The 18414-nt window shown below is 38.5% G+C and overlaps 1 long non-coding RNA gene across 1 annotated transcript in view; it reads right to left on the bottom strand.

Annotated features, from left to right (window-relative positions):
- LOC131402382 (uncharacterized) overlaps positions 1-18414 on the bottom strand; it is a 39520-nt gene that overhangs the window by 575 nt on the left and 20531 nt on the right. The gene's annotated exons all lie outside the window — the stretch shown is intronic.

Below are 18414 nucleotides of genomic sequence, written 5' to 3'. Positions count from 1 at the left end.
TCACCTACAAGACTGGAACGGTCTTCGTGTGGACTGCCCACCTCTAGACTCTCCTGTCTCCAGCCTGCCCTCTATGCTGCCAGAGCTTTTTTTTCTAAAATACAAATGTGGCTGCATCTTAATCTTGCCTGATTCTCCCAGTGATTCCCATAGCGGGTGTAAACCAATGAGCCTGGACCCACCCTAGTCTCCTGTCCCACCACGATATTGTTCAGGTCCACCCCATCTCGTCTAAGTTCCTGGAAAACGCTCTCATCTCTCAACGTCTTTGCGCACTGCTTCCTCTCTCTCAACACCCACTTCCTGAAATCTTAGTAATTTTCCAGGGTCAGACTCAGATCAAATGTCGTTCATTTTATAACGCTTTGTACACATCTCCTAAGAAATTAACTGCTCTTCCTTCTGCATTTCCACAGAATTTTGCTTATTCACTTGTAGCACTTCCATGGTTTTATAATTAATTTGTCATTCTAACCCAGCTACACTGTGCATTCTTCAAGAGGTAAGGACTGTGCCTTACTCACTCCTGGAGGCACTCAATTATACTTTTGTGATAAACATTACCTTTGTCTTTTTCTCCCAGAGCTTCAGCAGATGATAAGAATATGAGATAGGTTTTTACTGTTACTAATAGTAAAAGTCACTTAAAAAATAATAGTTCCCCAACACATGCAAAGCATCATTTGTAACAGCAAAAAACTGTGAACAATTTAAAAGCCCACTATGTACATGCTATATCATGGATGAACCTCAAAAACATTCTAAGTGAAAGCCAGTCATGAAAGACCACAAAAGATTCCATTTATATGATCCAGAATAAACAAACCAATAGAGACAGAAATAGATTAGCTTTAATCTGAGGGTAGAGGAAGGGGAAGGGAGATAGGAAGTAACCACAAGTGGGTACAACATTTCTTTTGGGAGTGATGTAAATGTCCTAAAATTAGATAATAGTGATTGTTGTACAACTCTGTATATATACTAAAAACCACTGAATTGTACGCTTTAAATGGGTGAACTTTATGGTATATAAATTATATCTCAATAAAGCTATTAAAAATAGATAAATAAACGGTCAACTTAATTAGGAAAAAAAAGAGCCCAAAGAATGCATTAATAATCTGTGATATGTCCATATAGTAGAATATCAAATAGAAGTGAGATTCAAAGAAATAGAGCTGGATAGTCACAAATATATTGCTAAGACAAAAAAGCAAGCTGCAGAAGAATACATACAGTATACCACTTATTCAAAGTTATCAAACAGACAAAACAATATTAGGTATTGTTCAGGGATGAATACATATGCAATGAAAGCAAAATTAGAAAAGCAAAGGAATGATAAACACCAATTTCAGGACAGTGGTTATCTTTGAGAGAGAGGGAAAGGAATGAGATTGAGCTTCAGTTTGGATTTATAATTGGGAAAAAAGGATATCAAAAGAGATTTAAGGGCAGAATAGGGAAGAAGCTATCAGACAGTGTTCCATACTCCGTGCTATGAATCAGGAAAGAGGGGTTCAATCAGAAGCAGTGAATGGGATAACTGGTAAGGAAAACAGGAGGTCAATTTTTGGGGGGTCTATTGAAAAAGATAACCTGATGACCCCCAAACATAACAAAACAAATTCTATGAAGGCAGGAGGCTCTCTGCCTATCCAACTAACCTCTAAACTCCAAAGTCCACATTTTCCTCTCTCCTGCACCAAATAGACACCACACTCAGGAGAATCCAGACTCACTTTCTTTATGCTCCCCAGGAAGCCAGATAGTTAGTATTTTAGACTTGTTGGCCATGTGATCTTAGTTGCAACAACTCATATCTGCCTTTGTAGAGTGAAAGCAACCCTAAAGAATACAGACATGAATGGGTATGGCTGTGTTTCAGTAAAACTTTATTTACAAAAACTGTACACTGGCTTGCTAACCTCGGCCTTAGTGCCTAGCACACCACTAGGCATATTGTAGCTCTTCAACGGATGTTGCGTATAGCTACATGAGAATTTCTACTTCCACTACCTAGAAAATATAGCACGGGGAAGGGTGCATGGGGAGGTCCTAACTTTGAGAAAAGAGCTCCAGGCATTCCCAATAAGAAAACTGAACATACTTTCCTCTCAGGAGTTACTGTAGATATAGTCAACACATTAATTATGTAAACTTAGAGTTTCTTTCTTCAAGAGAAGATTTTGATGCTCACCAAAGGAACTCACTCCTCAAGAGCCTTGCCAAACACAAGCCAACGTGTCTCCTGCTGCGTTAAAGAGATCCTCAATCAAAGGGCAGCTAAAAGGAGAGCCACTCTGAACCCTAAAAACAATTCATTTCAAAGAACTTTTAAATATCTCTTGGATTTACCAGATGATCAGAAAATAGTACCCTCAACTGAAGAAAGGAACGAATGTTAGATGGGATTTAAAAAAAACATGATTCAACTATATGTTGTCTACAGGAGACACACGAGATTCACAGAGACAAAAACACTGAAAGTAAATGGATGGGGAAGAATATCATGCAAACAGCAACCACAAGAAAGCTGGAGTGGCTGCACTAACATCAGACAAAATAGACTTTAAAACAAGAATACTAGAAATAGTGACATTTTATAATGATGAAATGGTCAATAGTTCAAGACATAACAATTAAAAACATATATGCATCTATTAACGGAGTATTGAAATACATGAACCTTTTAATAGAAATGAAAACAGACAATTCAACAATAGTTGGAGACTTCAATACCCCACTTTCAATAATGTATAGAACAACTAGACAGAAGATCAACATGGAAATAGACGACTTGAACAACACTACAAACCAACCAGATCTAACAGACATCTACAGAGCACTCCATCCAACAACAGAATATACATTCTCAAGTACATAAGGAACATTCTCCAGAACAGATCAAATGTTGGGCTACAGAACAAACCCCAATAAATTTAAAAGCATAAAAATAATACAAAGTATGTTCTCCAACCATAATAAAATAAAATTAGAAATCAATAGTAGGAATAAATTTGGCAAATTCATAAATATGTGGGAATTAAACAACACATTCATGAATAACCAATGAGTCGAAGAAGAAATCTAAAGGGAAATCAGAAAACGCTGGTTCTTTGAAGAGATCAACACAATTGACAAACCTCTGTCCAGTCTGACCAAGAAAAAGAGAGAAGATTCAAATTACTTGAATCAAAAACAAAAGAGAGAAAACAACACTACGCTATTACCTCACGCCCGTTAGGATGGCTATAATCACCAAGCCAAAAAACAACAAACACTGGAGAGGATGTGGAGAAACAGGAACCCTCATACACAGCTGGTGGGAATGCAAACTGGTGCAGCCTCTATGGAAAACGGTAGGGAGATTCCTCAAAGAATTAAAAATAGAGATGCCCTATGATCCAGCTATCCCACTACTGGGAATCTATCCAACGAACCTGAAATCAACAATCCAAAGGGCCTTATGCACCCCTATGTTCACTGCAGCATTATTCACCATAGCCAAGAAGTGGAAGCAACCTAAGTGTCCCTCGACTGATGACTGGATCAAGAAAATGTGGTATATATATACAATGGAATACTACTCAGCCATAAAAAAAGACAAAATCGTCCCATTTGCAACAACATGGATAGGCCTGGAGGGTATTATGTTAAATGAAGTAAGCCAGAAAGAGAAAGACAAACACTGTATGATCTCACTCATATGTGGAATATAAACCAACACATGGACAGAGAAAACTGTATTGTGGTTACCCGGGGCAATGGGGGTGGGGGGTGGGCACAAGGGGTGAAGGGAGACATATATATGGTGACGGACAAACAAAAACATACAACCCAAAATTTCACAATGTTAAAAACTATTAAAACATCAATAAAATAAAAAGACAAAACTGGAGGAAAAAAAAGAAAAAGAGAGGACAAGATTACCAACCTTACAGAAACAAAAAGGATTATAAACAAATACTATGAATAATAGTACACAAATTAGATAACTTAGATGAAATACACAAATGACTAGAAAAACACAAACTACAAAAATGACTCAAGATAATCTGAATAAACCTATAATAAGTGAAGAGATTGAATCAGTAATCCACAAACTATGCACAAAGAAAAGCCCAGGCCTAAATGGTTTCACCGCTGAAATCTACCAAACACTCAAGGAAGAATTAACACCAATTCTTCCAAAAAAAAAAAAAAAAAAAGAAGAGGAAGAAACACTTTCCAACACATTTTATGGGACTAATATTACCCCAATACCAAAATCAGACAAAGATGTCACAAGAAAGCAAAACCACAGGGGCCAGCCTGGTGGCGTAGAGATTAAGTTTGCACGCTCCACTGTGGCGGCCCAGGGTTCACAGGTTTGGATCCCGGGTATGGACTGATGTACCGCTTGTCAAGCCATGCTATGGTGGTGTCCCATATGAAAAAAAATAAATAGAGGAAGATGGGCACGGATGTTACCCCAGGGCCAATCTTCCTCCGCAAGGAGAGGAAGACTGGCAACGGATGTTAGCTCAGGGCTAATCTTCCTCACCAAAAAACAAAAAAAAGAAAGAAAACAAAACTACAGACTAATATCTCTTACGAACATGGATGTAAAAGTCCTCAACAAAATACTAGCAAACTGAATCTAGCAATATATAAAAAGAATTATACACCATGACCAAGTGGGATTTATCCTAGGGATGCAAAGTTGGTTTAACATCCAAAAATAATTAATGTAATACATCATACAAATAGAATGAAAAACAAAAAATCACAAGACCATCTCAGCAGATGTAGGAAAAAGCATTTGACAAAATCCAACACGCTTTCATGATTTAAAAAAAAACTCAATAATCTAGGAACAGAAGGGAAGTTCCTCAATATAAAGGGCATCTACAAAAAATCTCCAGTTAACATCATACTTAATGGTGACATACTGGATGGTTTCCCTTTAAGATTAGGAACAAGACAAAGATTTCCACTCTTGCCATTACTATTCTAAATTGTAGCAGAGGTTCTAACCAGGGCAATTAGGCAAGAAAAAGAAAGAAAAGGCATCTATATCGGAAAGGAGGAGGTAAAACTATCTCTATTTGCATGAAGTGATCCTGTATATAGAAAATCCTAAGGAGTCTACCAAAATCTATTAGAAGTAATAAATGAGTTCAGCAAGGTTGCAGGATACAAGATCAATATACAAAACCCAATTGAATTTCTATACATTTGCATTGAAAAACCCAAAAGTAAAATTAAGAAAACAATTCCATTCACAATAGTATCCAAAACCAGGAATAAATTAACCAAAGAAATCCAAAACTCATGCTCTGAAGTTGATTCTAAATTCATACGGAATTCTAAGGCAACAAGCTACAACTAACAAAACAATTCTGAAAAAGAAGAATAAATAGTGTAAGACTCATACTTCCCAATTGCAAAAGTTACTACAAAGCAACAGTTGTCAAGACAGTGTGGTACTGGTACAAGGACAAACATACAGATCAATGGAACAGAACTGAAAGACCAGAAATAAACCTATATACCTATGGTCAACTGATTTTTCACAAGGGTGCCAATGGTGCTGTGACAATTGAATAGCTATATGCAAAAGAATGAAGTTAGACCCTAACCTTATCCCGTAAGCAAAAGTTTACTCAAAATGGATCATACACTTAAATTGAAGAGCTAAAACTATAAAACACTTAGAAGAACACACAGGCATAAATCTTCATGACCTTGTATTTGGCAATGGACTCTTAGATCTGACACCAAAAGCAGAATCAACTAAATAAATGAATAAATAAGTTAAACTTCATCATCAAAATTAAGAACTTTTATGCTTCAAAAGACACTATCAAGAAAGTGGAAAGACAATCTAGAATGGGAAAAAATATCTGCAAATCATATATCTAATAAGGACCTTGTATTCGGAACATATATTAAAAAGCTCTTGGGGCCAGCCTGGTGGTGTAGTGGCTAAGTTCGCGCGCTCCACTTTGGCGGCCCAGGGTTCATGGGTTCTGATCCCAGGCACAGACCAAAGTACCGCGTATCAAGTCATGCTGTGGCTGCGTCCATATAAAGTAGAGGAAGACGGGCACGGATGTTAGCCCAGGGCCAATCTTCCTCAGCAAGAAGAGAAGGATTGGCAACAGAAGTTAGCTCAGGGCTGATCTTCCCCACCTCCTCCCCCCAAAAAACTTCTTACAATTCAGTAATAAAAAGACAACCCAATTTAAAAATAGGCAAAGAATCTGAACAGATATTTCTCCAAAGAAGATGTACAAATGGCCAATAAGCACATGAAAAGTTGCTCAGTATCATTAGTCATAAGGGAAACGCAAATCAAAACCACAATAAGATACCACTTCATACCCACTACAATGGCTAAAATTAACAAGTTAGATAACAAGTGTTAGTGAGAATGTGGAGAAACTGGAACCCTCAAACACTGCTACAGGAATGTAAAATGTTGCAGCCACTTTGGAAAATAGTCTGGCAGTTTCTCAAATAATTAAACATAGAGCTACCATGTAACCCAGCAATTCTACTCCTAGGTATATATCCAACAAATGGAAACGTGTCCACACAGAAACTTGTACATGAATGTAACAGCATCACTCATAATAGTCAAAAGGTGGAAACAACCCAAATGTCCATTGACACACAAACAGATAAACAACATGTGGTATATCCACACAATGAAACATTATTTGGTCATAAAGAAGAATGAGATACTGACATATGCTACAACATAAATGTACCTTGAAAATATAATGCTAAGTGAAAGAAGCCAGCCGAAAAAAACCCATATACTATATGATTCTATTCATAGGAAAGTCAGAATGGGGAAATCTATAGAGACAAAAAAGTAGCTTAGTGGTTGCTTAGGGATGGGGTAAACAGGGTCAGGGGATAAAGGGATGGTAGCTGAAGGGTTCAGGCTTCTTTTTGAGGTGATGAAAATATTCTAAAATTTACTGTGGTGATGGTTACACACATCTGTGAATATATTAAAAAAAACCACTGAATTATAAACTTTAAATGGGTGAATTGTATGGTATGTGAATCACATCTCAATAAAGCTGCCTAAAAAATGTAGCAGCCAGCTCCAAAAAAAACCATCATAGTGAAGAAAGCAGAATGTAGGGTCAGGGAGCAACATCGCTTTTGTTCATCATTAATCCTTCCTGCCCTTAAAGCCATGCCTGCATGTTTGCAAAAAAAAAAAGGACTAAATGAAGTAGACGAGTGACAGGAAAAAAGCAGGGTAGGAAACCTGGATTTCACCACATGAAAAGAGCACCATTCTACACTACGCAATGTCACCAAAAATTAGACATAAAAATATCCTCACTTATACCTGGACATACAAACTACTAAAAACTAACTTACCAAATAAATTTCTGAAACATCAAATGAGTCTGTGTTAAGGCACTGTTTGAAGAACTTAACTTGTATTAATTGATTTAACCCACACAACCACCCTATGTGGTACATATATAGCTGATCTTCATTATTTACAAGTTCCATATTTGTGAATTCACCTACTCACTAAAATTTTTTTGGAATCCCAAATCAGTATTTGCAGCATTCTCATGGTCATTCGCAAACATGAGCAGAGCAGTGAAAAATTTCAGTCTATCAACACACACGTTCCAGTTGAGGTCAAACAAGGTGACACTCTGCCTTATTTCAGCTCTCATACAGAAATGACCAGAGGATAGAGATGGTAGGGAGCAGTGCGGTGTAATGCAAGAAGCTCCAGTTCTTTCGAGTTTAGGAGAGTTTAAGTCATTTTCCCAAGATCAGAAAGCTAACGAATGGAGGACTGTATGAGCCAAGGACACAAAGTGAAGAAATTGATGGTTGAATGAATTAATTGTTAAAGGGCTAAAAAAAGAGATAAAACGAGATCATAAAAAATACTTAAACCAAAAGAAGAAGAAATGGAGAACGGAAACAAAAAACAGATGAGACAGAAAACAAACAGTAAGATGACAGATTTAAATCTAACCATATCAATAATCACATTCAACGTAAATGTTCTAAATGCCCCAATTACAAGGCAGAGATTGTGAAAACAGTGTGGCAGTTCCTCAAAAAGGTAAACATGGAATTACCATATGAGGTAGCAATTCCACTCATAGGTATATACCCAAAGAAATGAAAGCAGGAATCACTCACAGGTATACACCCAAAGCATTGATGTGGCATACAGATACTTGTCCACCAATGATCACAGCAGCATTATTCACAATAGTCAAAAGGTAAAAATAACCCAAGTGTCCAAACAAAATGTGATAAACACATACAATGGGATATTAGTCAACCTTAAAGATGAATGAAACTCTGACATATGCTAAACATGGATGAAACTAGAAAACATGCTAAGTGAAATAAGCCAGACACAAAATGCCAAATACTATATGATTCCACTCATCTTAGGTACCTAGAATAGGCAAATTCATAAGACAGAAGGTAGGGGAGAAGGGAGAACGGGGAATTATTGTGTAATGGGTATAGAGTTTCTGTTTAGGATGATGAAAAAGTTACAGAAATGAAGAGTCACAATGGTTTCACAATATTGTAAATGTACTTAATGTCACTGAATTCTAAACCTTATAATGGTTAAAATGGCAATTTTTATGTTGCGTATATTTTGCCACAATAAAAAAAAAAGGGCAGAGATCATCAAACTATAAAAAAGCAAGACCCAAGTGTATGTTGCCTACGAAAACAAACACTTTAAATATAAAGACACAAACAGGCTAAAAGTAAAAGGATGGAAATAGACCATGCTAGCACTAGTCAAAAGATCTGGCTACATTAATATGGGACAAAGTAGACTTCAGAGCAAAGAATATTACCAGGGATAAAGAGGACCACTTTATAAGGATAAAGGAGTACATTCATCAAGAAGACGTAACAATCCTAAGCATTTATGTACCTAATAAAAGAGCTTCAAAATGCAAGGAGCAAAAAACAATGGAACTAAAAGAAGAAACAGACAAATCCAAAAAATTATAATAGGAGATTTCCACACCCCTACCAATAATTGACAGAACAAGGAGACAGAAAATCAGTAAATATTGTTCAAGTCTTTCATATCCTATCAACAAACGTGATAACATTTATAGAACACTCCACCCAATACCAGCAGCACATATATCTTTTTAAAGTCAAAATGAAACATTTACCAAGACCATATCCTGGGACATACAACAAATCAGATAAGCTTTTAAAAGATTCAAATTATGCAAAGCATGTTCTCTGACAGGGGAACTAAATTAGAAATCAATAACAGAAAAAAAGTCTGGAAAATCCCCCAAATATTTGAAAATTAAATAATACTCTTCTAATAACACGTCATAAAATTTTTCTTGTTTGATTAGAAATTTGTCAACTATCCTTTTTTTCTATAACTGTTCAGCGTAAGGAGCCAGCACAGTTTACTTAAATCATCCCTCATTTATGGACATTTAAGTTATTTCTGACTTGTTTTTGTTTTTGCTATTATAAACAGTATTGTCTTGAACATCCTTGTAGGTAAATTTTCTTCCACATCTGTGGTTATTTAATCATAACACTAGGCATGAAATTGCCTGACTCAAAGGGTAGGTTGGATTGTAACACTTTTAGTGTATATTGCAAATCGTTTTCCAGAAAAGTTATTTCCATTCACAAGAGTGCTTGTTTACCTCCAGCCTTGCCAGCATTGGGGTTTATCATTTTTGTTGTTTTGCTGATTTAATAGATGAAATACACTATCTCGTTATTTTACCTTCATATATATTATTCTATCATACAGAGGTGGGACTTTTTCGTATTCTTATAGAGCATCTGTGTTTCTTAATTTCACCATTCAACTAATGTTCATTTTAAGAACCCACCCAAACCAGACATTGTCTAGGTTTTATTGTCGGTAACCTAATGATGGTCTCTTGTTTGTTTTCCCGTCAGAGTCCAATCCTTCATCCATCTTAAATATTTTTTTCTAAAAATTACTTTTTAAAAATTAGTGCAAAAAGTTAGAATAAAGTTAATGTATGCCATGGCAAGAATAATTAAGCATTAAAAAAGGAAACACCTGAAAACTAATTCCTTCTCTCTTCCCTGACTCCTCAGGTCCCCAGATCTCTCCCACCTCAAGCAACCATTATCACCTGAATTGAGCTTCCTTCCAGAATATTCTATACTTACACATCCATCTTCTATTACATAAATGACAGGATACTGTACATATCATTCTGCGCTTGGTTTTTTTCCACATAATAGGTAGCTTATTTCATATCAGTACTTAAGGTTAAAAACAACTAACAAAAATGTTTATTTTGTGCCAGACATTGTTCTAAGCACCTTTAGGTCTAATGCTATCTCATTAATTGGTAGAACAAGCTTATAGGGTAGGCATTGTGTTGTCATCCTTATCTCAAAGTGAGGAAACTGAGGCACAGTGATGTTAAGTAACCTACTAAGGCCGCAAAGTTAGTGAATGGATCAGAATTTAAACACAGGCAGTCTGACCCAGAGCCTTACCCACTATAGTATATTGTCACTCTCATCTCATTTTAAAAAACAGTTGTATAATCTGATTTCTGTCTCTATGGATTTGCTCATTCTGGACATTTCATATAAATGGAATCATATGCTATGTGGACTTTTGTGACTGGCTTCTCTCATTGAGCATCATGTTTTCAAGGTTCATCCATGTTGTAGCGTGTGTCAGTGCTTCACTCCTTTTCATGGCTGAGTAATATTCTGCTACATGGATGGATCACGTTTTGTTTATCCAGTCATCTGTTGATGGACATTTGAGTTGTTTCTAATTGGGGGAGAAGGAAATGGGGGATGACTGCTTAATAGGTACGGGGTTTCTTTTTGGGGTGATAAATGTGTCTGGGAACTGGATAGTGGTGATGTTTGTACAACACTGTGAATGTGCTAAATACCACCGAATCGTACTTTAAATGGTTAAAATGGTGAACTTTATGTTATGTGAGTTTTACCTCAGTAAAAAAAAGAAGGCTTCATGGTATTTCATTGTATGGCTTCATTGTTCATTTAACGTGTTCTAAAATCTTGGACACATGGGTCCTTCTCGCCTTTCATTACTAATGAAAATATTGCATTAAATACATGTGTCCACACATCTTTGTGCCGATGTGTATCTGTAGGCCAATAGCCTTTTAAATGCCTATAGGATTCGATTTCCCTACACCTAGGCTTGGAGGCTCCACCCCACGTTTATTTCCATCTAGGTGGTGGGTCACATGGTGGCAGCCTCAGACCATTCCTGGGAGTGTGTCCCATGAGGACAACAGCCACCTCCCAGAACCTTATCCTCTGCAAACCTTCTCCTCCAGGTTATTGACATTCAAGGCATTTGCCCAGCTCTTCATCTTGGGGAGCTCCCGGGTGTTGGGCATTTTCCAGATTGGACCCTTGGCTGGTATCATGGCCTACCTGTTCACCATCATCAACAGCCTGCAGGGGGCCTTCATCTTCCTCATTCACTGTCTGCTCAACCACCGGGTATGTAGCTGCTGCCCTCGCTGTCCCTGATGCCCCTCCTTCCAGGGGACATGCCTGTGCCAGCATACTTCCCTGCATCTGGGAGTGATTCATCTCCCCGTGATGTGTCTCCATCTCCAGGTACGGGAAGATTACAGAAGATGGATTACCAGGAAGACCACACCCGGATCCCAGTCCCAGACATCAGGGGTCATACTGACATCCTTTGCCTTCACTTCCAAAACGGTGAGAGACTGTGTGTTTTATGAAGGTTCTGGTCAAACAGAATACTTGCTTCTTAGCAATCCCAACACCACCATGTGTTGAGTGTCTACTGTGAGTTAAGTGCGTCCATGTACATTAGCTCATTTGATGGAGGGTGGGGTTTAAGAGTGGAGGTTCAGGAGCCAGGCTGCCTAGGTTTAAATCCCAGCTCTGCCTCTTAGGAGCTGTGTGATCTAAAAAAGATAAACTCATGGGGGCTGGCCCCATGGCCTAGTGGTTAAGTTTGGTGTGCTCCGCTTTGGTGGCCCAGGGTCGGCTCCCAGGTGCAGACCCACACCACTCGTCAGGGACCATGCTGCTGCAGTGCCCCACATACAAAATAGAGGAAGACTGGCAACAGATGTTAGCTCAGGGTGAATTTTCCTCAAGCAAGAAAAAAAGATAAAATCGTGACTCATACAGATATAAAATGAGCATACATTAAGGATTTTATTCCACTCATCAATCAGTGAAAGAACCAGGCAGATGTTATAACTGGCTCAAAAGAGAACACAAAGAACAGACATATATGTATATAATATATAATATATACAATGTATACAACGTATACATAATACATCATACACATAATGTATACATAATACATAAAACACATATAATGTATACAACGTATACATAATACATAATATACATATAATATGCATAGTGTATACATGATATATATTATATATTGCATAATATATATGCAATTTATCCAATGTATATCATGTATACATAATACATAATACACATATAATATATACAATGTATACATAATACATAATATATATTACATAATACATGTATATGTCTGTTCTTTGCTGTTCTCTTTTGACCCAGTTATAACATCTGCCTGGCTCCCTCATTGATAATTATATATACATAATATATATAATATAATGTTTAATTATATATTATATAATTATACGTATAATTATTAATATTATAAAATACATATAAAATTTCATATACCTATATGTTATATATGTATTACATATATATGCATTATAATACCTATGAATTATAATACATATATATAATTTCAGGAATATTGAAATGAATGTGCAAATGGACGCAAAACTGTTTTTTCCATGGAATTATTTTGCATCTCTGTCAGTTATTTAAAATTTACAGAATTGTAAAATATCTCCCACATAGATCAGAATTGGACAACCTGGAGATGTGTGCTCTGACAATACATCATTTTCCATGGAAGTACTCATTTTTCTCTACACCATAGATCTCATCCAGTCTCACAGCCATAAACAACATTAGCAATGACCCCAAAATATTAAACAATGTGCAGTCCAGCTCCTTCTCCTGAATTCTACACTCATATAACCAACCACCTACCAAGTGCCCCCACTGAGATGTCTAACAGATGTCACAAATGTAACCTGTTCCAATCTGAGCTTCTGATCCCCCACCTCTCATATCCATGGAGGGTTCCCTATCCTTCTATTGCTCAGCACAAGGCCATGGAGTTATCCTTGACTCTGCCTTTCTTCTTACCCTCCATCTCTGATCCATCAGCAAATCCTGTTGACCCTTCCTCAGAATGTATCCAGAATCTGATCGCCTGTCTGTTCCTTTGTTGCTTCTATTCTGTTCCAAGTCCTATTGTCTGTAGCCAGGATTATGGAAATAGCCTCATAAAGGGTCTTTCTGCTTCCCCTCTTGCCTTTTCCCTGCCCCACCTTTGGTCTATTCTCCTTGCAGCAGCCAGAGGGCACCTGTGAACTCCTGAGTCAGGTCACATCCCTTCTCTGCCTACAACCCTCTATGGCTCCCACCTTACTCAGTAAAAGCCAAAGTCCTCCTGATGGCCCACAAGGCCCTGTACGATCTGACCCTCTTTTCCTCCTTGACCTCATCTTCTGTTAATCTCACTTCCCTCTGCTCCACCCATGCTGGCCTGCTCAGGATTCTTCAGACACGCCAAGCTCACTTGCTCTTTAGGAATCTTGACCTGGATGCTCACTCTGCCTTGAATGTTCTTGTCCTGATACCCACATGGCCAACTCCCTCACCTCCTTCAAATCTTTGTTCCAATCATTTGTTATCAATAGTATTTCCTCTGGCAACTCTATTTCGTACTGCCTCCTTTTCTCCTACCCTGACATTCATGCTTCTCCTGCCCCTAATCCTGATTTTCTTTTCATAGCGCTTGCCACTTCCTAACATGCTATAACTTCCTTATTTATTTATGGTCTTCCATCTCACACTAGACTGTCTTATTTTTTCACTGACATATTCCAAACTCAATTAACTAAGATCCAGTGGCTTAATTAAATAGGGAATTATTTTTTTTGCAAGAATAGAAGCCCAGAGTTAGGTGTTGCTGGTATTGGTACTATTGCTCAGTGGTATTATAAAGGATTTAGGCTCTTCCCGGTTTTCCAATCCACTAGCAGCATGTTGGCTTTTCATCAAAATGTTTTTTATGGTTGCAAGGTGGGTGCCATAGCTCCAGACATCACGACCATGTTCAAGGCAGAAAGAAGAGGGATGGGGCAGAAACAGCAGCCTCTCCTTTTATGCCTCTCCCTTTAACAGGAAACAGAAGCTTTTCCCAGAAACCCCTCAGCAGATTTCCCTTTCACCTATTTGGTCAGAACTGTGTCACATGACCACTCCTAGTTACAAAAGAATTTGACAAAACAAGTATTTGGCTTTCTAGCTTCTAGAGCGAGAGCTATCAGTGGTGAAGAGGTTAAGAATGGCTTTGGAGTTTGCCTGCAGTGCCTGCCATGCTAGAGATAATCACTGTTAACATTTTAAGGTTTATCCTTCTAGTCTGTGTTGCCATATTTCTCTCTCTCTGTATTTATAAGACCCATGCCCCTATAGATATGACCCCTGGGATCATGTTTGTACTAATCTTGGTACTGATTCCAGTTCTGATTTCTCCCTCACAGGGTTAAAGCTCTTTCTTGCTTTCAAATACGCTATGAAGCAACATTTGAGGACAGCAGGTGCCGGCAGGAGCTGACGCTGAAATCTTCTCTTCATGGCTTAATGTGGAATTGCAGATCTCACCAGCCCCAGGACTCTCTGGGTGATTCAGAGCACTGATGGGTGGGGCGTTCTTCCCACGTTCCATGCGCTGGTGAGAAACAAGACTTTCTGTTCCAGATTACCATTTTACCTTCTATGTTCTGCAACCCTTTGAATTTCCAGAGTTTTGAGGAAATAACAGATCCTAGTGCAATGGCATGACCAAGAACATCTGGCTACCGTTTTGTTTTCTCCTAAGTTCTTTGGTGGCGTGTGGCTGCAAGCCTGCCTCTCCAGCACCTGTCACAGAGTATGGAAATGGCTTCAGGAAATGGCTTGTCTTCTGACCGACTGGCTTACCCTTTAACAAAGACTCCTCCTGCCTTTAAAGAAATGGCCAGTAAAACTGTAACGAGAGCCCCAGGGGATAAACAAAGCTCACTGACGTATAGGCTACTTTGGCACAAACACTTAAAAGAGTCATGTTGGTAAGCAGGAGCGGTCGATGGAGCAGAATTCCAGCGTTTCACAGAGAGTTGAAGGACTTGATGACAAAGCCTTGGGAAATATTTTGGTTTCCTGGAACCTTTCAGGGAACCAACGTCTCCCTTCCTTCCTGGAACTGTTTTGTGACTTGGCTAGGATTCGCACTGCTCGCAAAGTTATCACCATCCTGCCTTGCTCTTCGTCCCCCATAAAGTCTTGAGTGCCAAGGAGAGAAGAAGGAAAATTTTAAATGTACATATCCTCCCTTCCATGGCCACTCTCCAGCCTGCCTCCTCAAAGTGTGGTCCGTGGACCAGAAGCATCAGCATCCCTTTGTTGGATAAACAGGATCTCAGGCCCCAGCCCAGATCTGCTGAACCAGAACCTGAGGTTTAATGAGATCCCCAGGGGGTTTTTGTTGTGTGTGAGTGAATGCTCTAGAATATTCTTCTGTTTTCCATGCTTATACCAGAGCTTGTTTTTAAAACTAGAAAGGAAAACATATTCTTGGCTTTAGGACTTTGCATCTGCCATTCTCTCTTCCTAGGACACCTTTCCTCAAGATTGGACTAATTTCTACCCTCTCTTTGAGTCTCAGCTTAGTCGTCACTTCCACCAGGAAGCACTCTTTAGATCTCTTCAAGTAGGATTAGATGTCACCTCTGCGTGTCCTCTAAGGCTTCATGCTTTCTAGCTCTGTATTATAATTTCTTTTCTTCTTGAGTGTCTCCAATTAGATTCTGAGCTCCATAAGTGCAGGGAAGTATAGTCAGTGGATTCTTCATAAATATTTTGAATGAAAGCGTGAATGAATGGTTACTCTCCATTTTGAAGATGAGGAAACTGAGGCTCAGAGAGGTTAAGTAACTTTCCCATCATTACACAGCTGTAGCGGGCTGAGCTGGGCTTTGAACTCTTGACCAGAGAGCTCCTCTTCCAGGCCACTAGTCCTTCTCCTTCTCTTTCTTTGACCCTAGGAATTCTTAGTTTGGGGATACAGAGAAAAGACTAACTATTTACTTTGAGTCAACTTATCATTTAGGATTCAGTTCGCTCGGTAATGATCCTGTGTTGAACAATTTGATCACAACATTAAACTTGATTGATGGAGGCTCAGTCTTTGTTATTTGTGGCAGCCACAATTTGGGAGGGGGGCTGACACCTGTTTACAAACAAGAGTTCATTTATAATAGGTTGGTCTTCAATGCCTGGCTTGTCCAGAGGGTTCAATATAGAGGTGACAATTCTAAGGGATATTGAAGCAAGAGAAGGCATGATTTTTACTCATTGCCAATTGTGGCAGGTTAATTGCATCAATGCCTTCAAGAATGGTTTCCATGCCTCCACACCCCTTCCCTGTAACTTTGTAACCCTTCCTTCTCTGACTCTGGCTTGGCCTTGAGAGTTTATTTGGCCAACGGAATGTTAGCAAGCATGACTCAGAGGTTTCAAAATTGGGTGTGCATCCCTTCTTGCCCTTTGCATGATTTGTCTTGCTCGCTCTTGCACCCCTGCCTCCGCCATAAGAACGTGCCCAGTCTAACCTGCTGGAGGGATGTGAGAAACATATGGAGGAGAGTTAAGTCATCCCGTTACGCCAGCTGAGGCTGTCCTTAATCAGCCACCTAACCAACTTGTAGCTGACTGCAGTCGCATCAGTGAGCCAAGTCAAGATCAGCAGACCTGCCCACCCAACCCATCAACTCAGGAGCAACAATCAGGTATCATTATTTTAGGGCACTGAGTTTCAGGAGTGGTTTGTTATGAAGTGTTATTTGTGGCAATTGCTAACTGATACAGCAGCCAATGGATTGTCAACATTTTGCATTTGATTGCAACAATTTGGAATATACAAAGAGGAGGATTTGCATCTATATTTCCTCTTAGCTATCAAGGTCTATAAATCTATAATGCTTGAATAAAGTTCTTTCTGACAGAAGACTTGCACAAGGCATTGTCTATCTCTATTACAGTGTTACATGTTGGTTTAAAATTCAATCGTGTTAAGGAACTCTATGTTTCTAAGGTAAGTGAAAGCTGTAACCTCCACAATAAGGATCTTTCTTACTATAAACATCAAGCTATGCTTGGTACGTTCCTTTACCCCCATGGCCTCATATGCCTCCCCTAGAGACAGAAAAGACACTTAGAATAAAAACTGCATGGTTCTCAAATCCCATAAATATAAAGTGAAATAACTCTGTCCTCTTATAATCCAAATAATTTATGGTGTCCAAAAAAAGACAGAATCCATTCATTCAAGAAATATTTATTGACCACCTAAAATGTACTTTTCCTTCCTAAACCATTAAACATCATTGAAAAAAATTAAAAAATTGAAAAGCAAGGATATTAGAACATAAAATATTATTTTAAATTTAAATATTTTATTTTCCCCAAACCAGAATTTATTAAAATTTGACTTTCTTGATTTTAATGGAAGAAAATTCATCAATAATTTTTCAAAATCAATTTCTAGAAAAAAATTAACCATTAAAAGTACATTGAAAAAGTATATGTAGGGGCTCACATTTTTCCTTTTGTATCAGGTTCCATTATGACCCCAGCATAGCACTGTCAGATCTTGGATTTGGATATTTTGCTTATCATGGATTTTTCTTGCATTGATTTTGATATTTTTAAAAATTGCATTTACATGGTATTTATCTTGATTACTTAGTTTTTTTGATGCACACTTAAATTTTGTGCCTGAGACGAGTGCTTCCCTCCCCTCACCCCAGTGCTGGCCCTGATCGTGATCTTTTGTTTTACTGAGGAAGATTCTCCCTGAGCTAGCAACTGTTGCCAATCTTCCTTGTTTTGTATGTGAGCTGCCACCACAGCATGACCACTGACAGACGAGCGGTGTAGGTCTGTACCCAGGAACCGAACCAAGGCCACCGAAACAGAGCATGCTGAACTTAACCACTAGGCCACTGGGGCGGGCCCTGGTCATGATTTTTGGGGGGCAGATTCATACTGGTTTTTCAGAAAGTGGGACAACATCCTTGGCACCCCTTGCTTAAAAACACTTGAGTATTAATAATGCTGTATTAGTCACACCTGTCTACATGGAAAGAGAAAACCATAACATAGTGCCAGATGTCTCATGGCTACACAGAAAGTTATCCTCAGGGTGACATAGAACAAGTATGCCCA

Source organism: Diceros bicornis, unplaced genomic scaffold (genome assembly GCF_020826845.1).
Source record: "Diceros bicornis minor isolate mBicDic1 unplaced genomic scaffold, mDicBic1.mat.cur d_74_multi, whole genome shotgun sequence".
Classification (NCBI taxonomy): Eukaryota; Metazoa; Chordata; class Mammalia; order Perissodactyla; family Rhinocerotidae; genus Diceros; species Diceros bicornis.
This window is presented reverse-complemented; position numbering and strand designations above follow the sequence as displayed.